The following is a 12516-nucleotide window of genomic DNA, read 5'->3' on the forward strand; positions in this document are numbered from 1 at the left end:
TGGAGAGGATGTGGAGAAAAAGGAACACTCGTGCACTGCTGGTGGGAATGCAGACTGGTGCAGCCACTGTGGAGAACCATATGGAGTTTCCTCAACACGTTAAAAATGGAACTCCCATTTGAGCCAGTGATCCCACTTCTAGGAATATATCCCAAGAAACCAGAAACACCAATCAGAAAGGATATATGTCCCCCTATGTTCATAGCAGCACAATTTACCATAGCTAAGATTTAGAAATAGCCTAAATGCCCATCAGCAGATGAATGAATTAGAAACCTGTGGTACATCTACACAATGGAATACTACACTGCGGTAAAAAAGAAATTCTTACCATTTGCAACAGCATGGATGGAACTGCAGAGCATTATGCTAAGTGAAATTAGCCAGTCAGAGAAAGATAAATACCACATGATCTCACTCATTTGTGGAATATAGAGAACAACATAGACTGATGAACAGGGACAGATCCAAAGACAGAGAAACAGCAATCAGACTATCAATCCCCAGAGGGAAAGTAGGGTAGGGTGGGGGTAAGGGGAAGAGATCAACCAAAGGACTTGTATGCATGCATATAAGCCAAACCAATGGACATGGACAACACAGGGATGAGAACATGAGTGGGGGGGGAGGTTGTGGGTTAATGGGGGGATGAGGACACATTTGTAATACCTTAACCAATAAAGAAATTAAAGATAAATAAAAGAAGGTACTTTTTTCCTACCACCTTCCTGATCTCTGAACAGCAGTATATAAACAGTATATAAAGTCTTCCTGAATCAGCCTTAGCTATACTAGTATGCTCCTGCTATGAGACAGCTCTTCCTGTAGCAGGGAGAATAAGAAGTTTTAACGGAATGATTTCAACACTGTTCTCTGGAAGGCTGTTTGAAAGAACCAGGAAGAAAAAGGACCTAACTTTTCTACCCTCACATTCTATGTTTGCTTCTATAAGAATTGTTATGCTATAAAGTAAGTAATATGTGGATAGGGACAAAAATGGTAGGTTGAGTAGTAGTTATATATATATATTGGCTCTTTTCTGAGGCAGTAGCTGCTCTATAATCATAGAGCAAAGTTACAGATTAACTGTGTAAAAACTCCCAAAACATGAGCTTAATTCAAATACTACTGACTGTTAACACCAGACACTCTGCAAATTCCAGTGGCATGCTCCCACCTAAATACATTAGTTCCCCCTTATCTATGGGGCATACAGTCCAAGAGCCCACTGGATGCTTGAAAACATGAAAATATAATACTGAACCCTATACATACTATGGTTTCCTATACATTCATACCTATGATAAAGTTTAATTTATAAATTAGGCACAGTAAGGATTAACAATAGTAACTAATAATAAAATAGAACAATTATAACAATGCACTATAATAAAAGTTATATGACTGTGGTTTCTCTCTTTCAAAGTAACTTCTTGTACCCTACTCACCTTTTCACTTAAAGGAAGCACTTTGTGACTTGTCTTTGGCATATCCAAATTGCCAGCATTATTTTTACTCTTGTGCTTTGGGGCCATTATTAAGTAAAATAAGGGCTACTTGAACACAAGCACTCAATACCTCAGCAGTTGATCTGGTAACCAAGATGGATGCTAAGTGACTAACGGGTGGGTAGCCTATACAGTGTGATACACTGAACAAAGGGATAATTCAGTACCAAGTGAGACAGAGCAAGATGGTGGGAGATTTCATCACACTGGTCAGGTCAGCCTACAATTGAAATCCAAAGGAGGAAAATTATTGCAATCTTTTCCTCAGCATACTTTTATGTGAGCACATTCACTCTGTCCCCACTAAGAGCTTCTGCTAAGGTTTGGGCTCTAAAAATTGTGCAGGATTTTGGTGATAAGATTTTTATTGAGCATATCATAAGCTTTTATTGTTATGAACTGCAATCATGCTTTTGTTAAAGTACTGTAGTACTTTCATCAAAAGGTGGAAAATTTAGTCCAACATTATCTGGTAATAAGAACAAAAATGTGGCAATGTAAACAGGCCTGTGTCTTGAACTCTACTTTCACATATATTTCACTAGTACTTAACTGGATGCCTAACAGGCGCCAGGGACAATGCTAAACATTTAACATACAACATATGTGTTTTTTAAATCCTTGCAACAACCCTATGAATATAGTAGAGTTATCTTATTTTACAGGTGAGAAAACTGAGGTCCAAGGCTAAGTAACAAGACAGGAGTGGTGTACATTCTGCCTCCACCACTATTCCTTTAATGTCATAATATGCTTTCCAGTATTTCCTTTTGTTCCCCAAAGGAGAGCTTGTGCAGTGTCTGGCATTGGGATTTGAATGGCCCATTTAACCCATTTCAGCTCTGAATAGCTGTAAAAGGATTTATTCAAATCCAATTGTTCACATTTCTCATGACTTGAGAAAAGCGGGATGTTCAGGTACAACTGTAAACTTCAACAACTCCAGCAAGAGCCTAAGCAGTCTGTTTTTCCTACCATGGAAATATAGGAAGATGTTGTAAAGATAGTAAAGCTTAACCTTCAGAATCCTTTATTTTCATGGGCCTGAGAGGTTTTAAAGAGGAATTCATGTGATTCTTTGTATTTGAAAATTTGCAAAATACGTTTTTTTTAAACTGCAACCAATTAAAACCATTGTCCCTTACCTCTCCAACTTCCTTTCCATTATACTATCCTATATGTTTGGTGGTACTGCAGTAGCCATGAGTATTGTGAATCCAGCCAGGGTAAATTCAAGATGAAAATTCATTTACTGTAGGTTTAGTGTGGCTCCCAATGACTTTTTTATACACATACATTTGTGCATTGCTAATTATCCTGATGCAGAAATGACTTCCAGGAATGGCCAAAGGATGACTCATCTGCAGAAAGGTATAGGTTCAAAGGTTTCATTGTGATATAAGTATATGAGTAATGAAGAAATAAGGTTTGATAATCCAGAACCAGAAACTAGTCTATGAAAAATTCTTCTAATCATCAGACATATAAAATTGTAATAAGAGGAACCAATTCTCATCAATGACTGATCGAAACTGAAGTTTTCTCCTCAATCATATAACATATGCAATTATAAATGCACATTCTTATGGACTGGTCCAAAAGAGAATTTATTGAGATTTCTTATGGGGAAGCACGGGACTTGGTTGGAAAGTCTGTGAGGAGGATTCTCTGAAAGGTTGAGGGCCTCTGGGGGGACCTTGCCGAAGGCTGCAGCCCCTACCTTCACTTTTCCAAACAAGTCTGAGCCTCTGAGTGTTTTGCTAGAATCTCTATGTTTAGTCTTTAAGACCCAACCTTGTAGAAGTATGTGCTTTCTCAAGGATACTTACCCTGCTGGTTGTATCTAGAGGTTAATTTTAGTTGAAGCTGTTGTTACAATAAAAGCCTAAGGAGGCAGGCAATTGAGGCTGCTTGCTCCTAAAGCAAAGCAGCCCCTTAGCCTTCTCTTTCAGAAATGTGTGTCAGAGTATGTGTCTCATCCGTCGCTCAGGGTATGCCCACCACTCCCAGCAAAGATTTCTGAGTTTGCAGGGCACAAACCTGAAACACTACTACAAAATAAACAAGTATAGTTATATGTAAAGTCACGTGTTTTATTAATTCAAATACATTAGATCACATCATAGTATATATAATGCACTATTCTGATGAAGACCATAGGTTCCAGATGAAAGGACATACAAAAACACTACCAAGGCAAAAAAAAATGCCCCAAGGAAACAAGTGTTTCTATGACCAAGTTCCTACATATGTTTTTTCAATATATATTGTAGCCTATTACAACACAGCACCAATTCTGAGTACATTTGACTTGCTCTTTTGTATTCCCTAACTTCAGATTTCCTTTACTATTTTTTTTCAGAATTATTGAGAATACCAAAAACCAAATTTATCAAAAGGAAAGTATCCAAGTAGAAGCCAAAATCATAGAGCAAAGAAAATATTTGTATTTGTTAGCTGGTTTTTTATTATAACTTTCTGTGATTTATCATTCTGAATAAATGTTCATTTTCATACTTAATTTTCTATTGGCCTTTCAGTTTGGGAAGATGAAAAAGTTCTTGAAATGGAGATTGACAATGGTTGCACGATAATGCAAATGTATTTAATACCACTGAACTATACAGTTAACAATGGTTAAATAGATTTTATATTATGTGTTTTTACCACAATAATAAAAAGAAAAGGAATAAGTAAATGTAGCGTTAACTCTCTGTTCTACCTGTGAAGTCCTCCAGTACTCTGATAAATCTACATTTTATTACTTCTGAGTCATGAGGAGTTGCTCATGTGTGCTCAAGAGTAAGTGTATTGAGCTATAACAGAGTGTACATGATTTTTTTTTCTATTCTGCTTCATCCATTATTCACTGAGAACCAACATCTCCTATTGTAACCTAAAGTAATGTTTCCAAGATATCAAAACAAAACCGGGAATAAATAATCTCCTTTTTCCTAGTATAAAGTGTGTGTCAAAATCATGATTCTTCTACCTCAATGCCTCAGAGAGTTTTTAGTAAAATAGTAAAATATTTCTTTCTGTTTTTTATTATAATCCCTGTTTTTGCCCCAAACCTCTCTATCCTATATTCAGACACATTGATCTAATTACTATGCTATAATCAATATTGTTCATCCTCTATATAACTAGCCTTGTAAGCACGATTTTTTCTTCCCTTAGGATGAGATACAGCTGATATTCAGCTAGCATATACCACTATGGTCATGCAGTTAATTAAATACAGAAACAGTTTTCATGGGTTGCATACAACCTCTGTACTGTGTTCCTGAGTGCCTGCTCTCACTTCCCCAATCTAGGCCCTCCTCCAGGATCCCTCAAACCAGGCAACATTCCAGCAACTAGGAGTTAGCATATGGCATAGTCAGGGCTTGCAGGACCTTACTTCATCACTCCAGGCCAGTGTTCTGATTGCATGCTATGTCTTACTGGTTCTTAAATAGTTTGAATTTACTTCTGGATGAAATATTCCCCCAGCTGCCTCCTTGGTCTCTTAGAGATAGCCCCATTAATTCATAAAACATGCCCTACTTCATTAGTCATCAGGGAAAAGCAAATTAAAACTACATGATATTAAAACTATGTATCCTACAGAATGGCTAAAACAAAAAACACAGAAAATACAAAAGTCGGCAAGAATGTAGAGCAACTGTAATTCTCATACACTGTTAGTGGGAGTACAACTTCTTTGGGAAACTGGTTGGTGATATTTACTCCACATGGACATGTATGCGTAGGCATAGCCAATAACCCAGAAATTCTACTCTAGGTGTTAAACCTATCTATCGTCCCATACTCCTCCTCCTCACATTTTAAGAAAGAGACCTTTACCCAGGCTCACTATCTACTTGCTAGGAAACTACAGATGCTGGCTGCCTTCTCTTCTAAGGTCTACAGTAGAAAAGCATTTTGATGTGCATAGTCTTAGCTGAATCCCAGTGCCTCATGGGCATTCCTATAGCGCAGCTCTCCTGCACTATAGGAATTTTCTACCACCTCCTCTGGTTGGTTTTCTGATTTAATAAACTTAAACAACAACAACAACAGCCTGGCAGGTGTGGCTCAGTGGTTGAGCCTCGACCTATGAATTAGGAGATCACAGTTGATTCCCAGTCAGGGCACATGCCCAGGTTTCAGGCTTGATCCCCAATAGAGGGTATGCAGTAGGCAGCCAATCAATGATTCTCTCTCTTCATTGATGTTTCTATCTCTTCCTCCCTCTTCCTTTCTCTCTGAAATCAATAAAAATATGTATATTTTTCAAAAGGCTGTGACAGCACTTGCCAAAAATCTCTCTCTCTAAAAATAAAAACTAAACAGCATCCAGTATGGATTGATGCCAAAGCTTTTCCTTTCTATACTCCACTTTTCTTTATCAATCAGGATCCAATGTGTAGTCCTAGTTCCTCTGTCTCTTTCTGAAAGAAAAGACAAAGCAGGGACAAGCATTTGAGCCACTTTAAAAAGCAGAATTCATATATTTGAGGGGTACCTGAACAATTGTTTTGGAGGATAAGAGGCAAAATAAGTGTGTGACCTAGCTATTTTTTCTCAATCCAGCTCTAGCTTTCTCATATTTGGTAAAAACACATCCCAGGTTTTTACATTAGCTTTTCTGATAATCATAACTTTCAGTGGTGAATTCTACTTTTCTCTGGGTCTCTAATAATACTGAGCAGAAATATGGAGAAGCTGCTTCAAGTGCTCCAAGCCAGATACCATTTGAAATCTTTCCCTTTTTAAACTACCCTGTCAAAGGTCACAGATTTCCATCTTATAAATTTATATATTCCCTTCACCCCTCCTCCCCAAAACCTTTTTGGTAATGTTTGATCTAGCTATTTAGTTTTTTGCTTCATCATATTTTGTATTGGTACTGCTGAAGATTCTTATAAAATCACTAATCTTTTCTAGAATCTGACTCATATTTTCTTCTAGAATAGAACTAATTCCATCTGCCTACAAGATTACTAGCATGTATTATCCTTGCCCTTGCTCTTCACATATCCTATATAATAAAACCCTAATATGCAAATCGACCGAACGGCAGAATGACCTGTGGAATGACCAATCGCTATGACATGCACTGACCACCAGGGGGTATACGCTCAATACAGGAGCTGCCCCCAGGGGTGGGACCAGCCAGTGGGCAGCGCCAGCCGCCAGCCAAGGTGGGTGCCAGCAGGGGCCCCCCAATGACCCCACCCGCCAGTCGTCCTACAGAGAGAGGTGACCAGCAGCGGCGGTGGGAAGCATGGCCGACCAGCAGGTGGCACCACACCGCCAGCCAAGGCAGGTGCCAGCGGTTGCCCCACAGATGGCCCTGATTGCCAGCCAGACCTAGGAATCCTACCCTATATATTGGGAACAGTCTCTTAGATTAAAAAATTAAAACCTGGCAAGGCTACTCTAACACTGAAAAAACAGGATGATGCAGCAATGACATACATGGACTCTGGCTTGCACATTTTGTGATTGGCCCTAATTCTGACACTTATAACTATGTGACAAAGCCAATTACTTAACTTCTCTCTGCTTCAGTTTTTCCACCCATAAGATAGGGAAAATGGTACTACTGCCTCAGAAGGATCATGTTATGTACTACTTTTTATAATCAGGGCAAAAAAATGTAGCTGCCCATACAACAGCAAGATGCCTTTCACCTGTATGAAAAGTATGGTCACTGATGCATGCAGCGTCCTGGATTGCGACAAGGATGTCCAACTACTGGTTTAGGCCCAACATCCCCTGAGGGGTCCCAGATTGCGAGAGGATGCAGGCCAGGCTGAGGGACCTCCCCTCAACCCACACCTCCCTGTGCATGAATTTTGTGCACCGGGCCTATAGTTTGTAATAAAGCACTTTCCCATGTGAGACCCAAAGAGTTCTTCCCCTGCCAACTATCCCAAAACATATTTGCAAGCTGCTACTCACTAAAATTCAGGTTTCCCTTTGCACAGTGTTGGATTTTTACTGTGCAATATTTTTCATCTCTTTTTGCATCTGAGGCTGTGGAATGTAAACAGAAGATGACTTCCGGGCCAAAGAGCAGAAAAAGTAGGTGTACTGTCTCCATGATATAAAAAAATAATCGTTCACTAACTGAATCACTATCCTTACTAGTGATAGAGTTATGAAATGAAAGGGGCTTGAGTCTTCAATTATTATATTTAGGAAACTCTTGCTTACTTGAAACACCTGTATTGGACTATTATGAGAAGGAGAAATAAATTTCTATTGTGTTAACCATTGAAATTTTGGACTTTTATTGTTATAGCTCCTAACTTACTCTAACTAAATTAGTAGACTCATTCTACCCTTTACCTTTTGTTCTAGCCAATATCTGATGTGGTTTCATTAGGGTCCTTATGTCATAGATCCCAGACAGCCTTATAACCAGCCCTGGAAATTTTCTCTCTCTTCCTCTTTGGAAACCAGTACTCTTTTTGATCTTACTTCAAGCTCTATTTCCAATGTAGAAAGAACTGGCTTCCAAAGACCAACAGCTGGACATGATCAAAAGCTGACCAAGTCCTTTTTGATTTAGATTTTTTATTTCAGCCACTCCTCAATCATTCCTCAAGGGATGCCTCCCCACATCCATTCTATGCCAGGAGGATAATCTTTTAAAATATTAAAACACCTTCAAACCACAGTAGCAACAACCAACTCAATTTTACTGAGTCAAAAAGGAGTCTCATTCTTGCCTTTAGTGCTTTGAATATTTGGCAGTAACTCAGCTGTTTAGATATTCAGGTTAGCCCCTTTGTCTTCTGATGGTTACAAGAAACTATAATAAATGCCCCAACGGTATTAATACCAAACCTATCCCTTTCTGCAAATCAGACATGTTAGGAGAAGAAAGCTGCCTGGACATGTTAATCATGACAAAAACTACTTTCATATACATAACTTGCACAGTGAAGTGTGATATTGGCTTCAAGTCTAAAGCATGACCATGTTCCAATACCTTACTTTTAGAAATCTGATCTCAGAGTTGATATCAGAGTTGGAATGCTGGCAATGCCAATGGAATTTTCCCACCAGCCAACTGTGCCTGTAAAGCAGATAGGATTCAAATAAAATCTTACAAGCTTTGATTATCACCCTGTGCTTGTGCCACATAGCTGCCCTCCCTTCCTTGTCAGCCCTCCAAGAGACACAATGGCGTCCATTAGGCAAAAGCGACACCTAAACAGTTATTACAGGAAGGAAGACACATTCATCACTGGAATAATTTAGCAAATGATTCACAACAGATTGATGGCATCACTCACATTCTAAGGCCAAGAATAAGAATTTCATGGTTTATTTTAAGACAGCAAAGGAGTAAAAAACAGATTGAAAAACATATGATACCCCCTCCAGCTCAAAGCTCTGCAAACAACAGTGGCATTTGCAAAGTTCTGCGTGTCTTCTCAAATGTGGTTTCAGTTTCAATGTGTGCTGACATCTCTCTGTGGCAGAGTTAACTGGAAGAACACCAGTTTGTGCCTTTTCTTTTCCTTTGCTAGAGGATGAGAAGAATAGGGAAAGAACCCAGCAATCTGTATTCACATTGAGCAGCCGTGTACTGTGAAAGGACTCTCAGATGTGGTTTCTTTCAGTGATTCCAAATTACTGTAATAAAAACATGCTTATCCCTTGAGCCATTAAATCAGTATAATGCAGAAGAGATGTAGTAGCCATGGTGTCTCTCCTGATATTCTACTCTCGAGCACAGGCAAATGAAGTAAACAAGTGAGATGATTGGAAAAGAATTTTCTTCTCTAAACAAAGAAATGGTAAAGGACCTGATGGAGTGCCGAACTTCACAAAACCACACAAAGAAATGGAGCTTCAGACTGTAATTTAAAAATAGTGTAGTAAAAACTCAAGGGGCTCTAACATGAAACAAATTTAGGAAGCAAGAGAAAGAAAGGCATGCCAGGAACTGTACTGATTAGGGAGTGGGCAATTTAATTTCTTCAGGAGAGTAAATCTCCAACATGAATTAATTTGCTTCACGCTGAGTCCTGCTGGTTTTTCTTCTTTCGCAATCACTGTTTATTTCACAAAATCAGCACTCACCTATCTCCTTTGGTTATTTAATTTCAGGAGGATTTCCCTTTCACAAAGCAGTTAGCACAGCTAAACTCTGCTTTGCATGTAATGTGTCAACGCATCACAATGGCCTGCCTAGGTGTGAGGATTATTTCATCTTGGAGACACTGTTCAGATGTTCTACTTCCCCTCAGGTGAGATCTCTCCATGACATTCCTGAATCTACTTCCCATGGTGTGCATCTTTCATTGACATTTACCAAATGCACAGGTCCTGATACAAAATCGGGAAAGCAGAATTCAAACCATGACATATATTCTTATTTCTAAAGGAAAAGTGAGTCATGAAATGTAGCTGATGGAACCAGTAAATAACACACAAAATGTCATTTTAAACTGAAAACTGGCATTGACTTCTTGGCTATTAATACCTCTGGGGGATATCTAAACTCGAGTTCTCATATGCATACAGCTCAGTATAATAGCAAGGTTTATCGGGATTCAAGGCTATGACATTTTTAGAAAACAAGGCTAGTATCTCAATGGATTTCTTCTGGCAGAATATTTAAACAATGATTATTTGAAAATATGGTACAAATATTTAGAAATAGACAGCTAAAGATCCTCTAAAAAGTGCCATCGTTTGTTTTCCACTTTGCCTCCAGGACAAGCATGACGCATATAGCCATTTGCTTTTATCTTTATTTAGGCTTCTTTACTGCTTCTGATTAGTGACCTCAAATGAGACTCATTGCTCATCACGAAGGCTACTAATGGAATGTTTTGAGCCTGAATGTGTTAGGATGGAATATTCCTTCTTCCAAGGCCCAAGGCCTGTTTTCCCACCCCAGTCCTTTCTACCCAGAGTCTAGGTAATGATGGACAGATTATTCAAAGGGATAATAGTGTTTTCCACTTTAAAAAATAAAATATCCCTTTATTGTGTTCTATGTAATAATATTGCAGTCTTTATATTCAATAGCAAGCTGTCAGACTGCCTCAATTTGAGCCGAGTATTTTTTTTTTTAATCAAAACCCATCACAGGAGAGATAGGATCATGAAACCAAAGATTCATACAGATCTTCACAGTGAGCTTAACCACGAGATAACCTCTCAGATTATTAGTCTATTGTGACTATATTTATATTTTGTACTCATATGCTTTGTCACTTTAGAGACACGAAAATGCTGTTCCTCGTTGCTAGGAGATGGGTGACTATGGCAACAACGTGGGACAGAGCCAGATGGAGTGCCTAAAGCATAGTCAGGTTTAGGCTCCTTTTTGAACTCTAAATGACTCCATGGCAGTTCTGAGCAAGGAAGCTCCAAATTGCAGCTTCTTCAGCTTGTTTCAAAAGATATACCACATGGTTTCTCCTTGCATGTTGGTTCTCCCCATTTAACAAGTGTCTTTTGGTACTGAACTATACACTAGAGGTTGTCTAAAAAGGAAAAATCTGGATAACAAGGGGGATTATCACTATTTAACTGCGTTTTCATACTGTTATTAATTTAGTTCAGATCTAGCGCCATATGCTCCCCTTCATCATTCCACTGAACTCCTAGTGACTTTTGTGGAAGTTCCATGCAAGGAATGAGGGCACCATATGGTTTTAATAGTGGTTTGTTCATTCCTCAAAGATTTATGGGCATTTTAAAGTCATTAATCATTATCGTTAAGACACCCTTCAACGGCTTCAGAAGGGAGTGCATTCACTGGTTTAAAGGAGTTTTCAGCACACAGCCACATCTAATATGAAAAATAATGCCTAAAGCATTTTTTTCTTACAAACTTGGAATAAAGAGAAATATGTTGACTTGTTCCTCTTGTAATCAAGTAAGAAGGCATCAAGTTACAGTCATTAATGATCATAGTGATGTAGCTATTATTCCAAAAATAATTTGCTTATCAGACCATGAAAGTCTTAATTGATTTACTCATCATTTTTATCATGTCACTCCTTCTCAAAATACGACGACTCCCTATTACCCACCACATCAAATCTAAACTCCTGGGCTTGGCCCTCCTCTACTTGTGCCCCACCAATCCATCCAGCATAATTTATTGCCCTACATAAATCTTTCCTCTGATGAGATTAGAGGAATGATATCATCACTTCTCTCTTTCCACTCCCATACCAATTATTATTCCCACATATTATCTCTATTTCTATTTCCATATCTTTGCTGCTGCCATTTCCTGAAATGCCTTCTCCATCTTGAATGTTCATTTTAGTTCAAATTTTTATCAGGTGCCTCCTATGTGCCTGGCCCCACACTAGGTGCTAGTATCTAAAGAAAAGCATAATGAGAGCTCTACACCATTGAATGCAAGCAACAGATGCTTAAAAATTAAGGGTGTCATTTCTGAGGTGTTCACTATATGCAGGACTCATTGAAACACCATTCCTTATTTAATGCTCAGAATATTTTATTTATTTATTTATTAAATCTTTATTGTTCAGAAGCATAATGAGTCTACACCATTGAATGCAAGCAACAGATGCTTAAAAATTAAGGGTGTCATTTCTGAGGTGTTCACTATATGCAGGACTCATCATAACACCATTCCTTATTTAATGCTCAGAATATTTTATTTATTTATTTATTAAATCTTTATTGTTCAGATTACATTTGTTCCTCTTTCCCCCCCCCCCCATATGCATGTTTGTTGTTCACAATTTGTATCTTTACCTTTTTCTTCTTCCTCTTCTTAAAGGATACCTTTCAGCATTTCGTATAATACTGGTTTAGTGGTGATGAACTCCTTTAGCTTTTCCTTATCTGTGAAGCTCTTTATCTGACCTTCAATTCTGAATGATAGCTTTGCTGGATAAAGTATTCTTGGTTGTAGGTTCTTGGTATTCAGCACTTTGAATATTTCTTGCCATTCCCTTCTGGCCTGCCAAGTTTCTGTTGAGAAATCAGCTGACAGTCGTATGGGTAT

Source organism: Myotis brandtii, unplaced genomic scaffold (genome assembly GCF_000412655.1).
Source record: "Myotis brandtii unplaced genomic scaffold, ASM41265v1 scaffold230, whole genome shotgun sequence".
Lineage (NCBI taxonomy): Eukaryota > Metazoa > Chordata > Mammalia > Chiroptera > Vespertilionidae > Myotis > Myotis brandtii.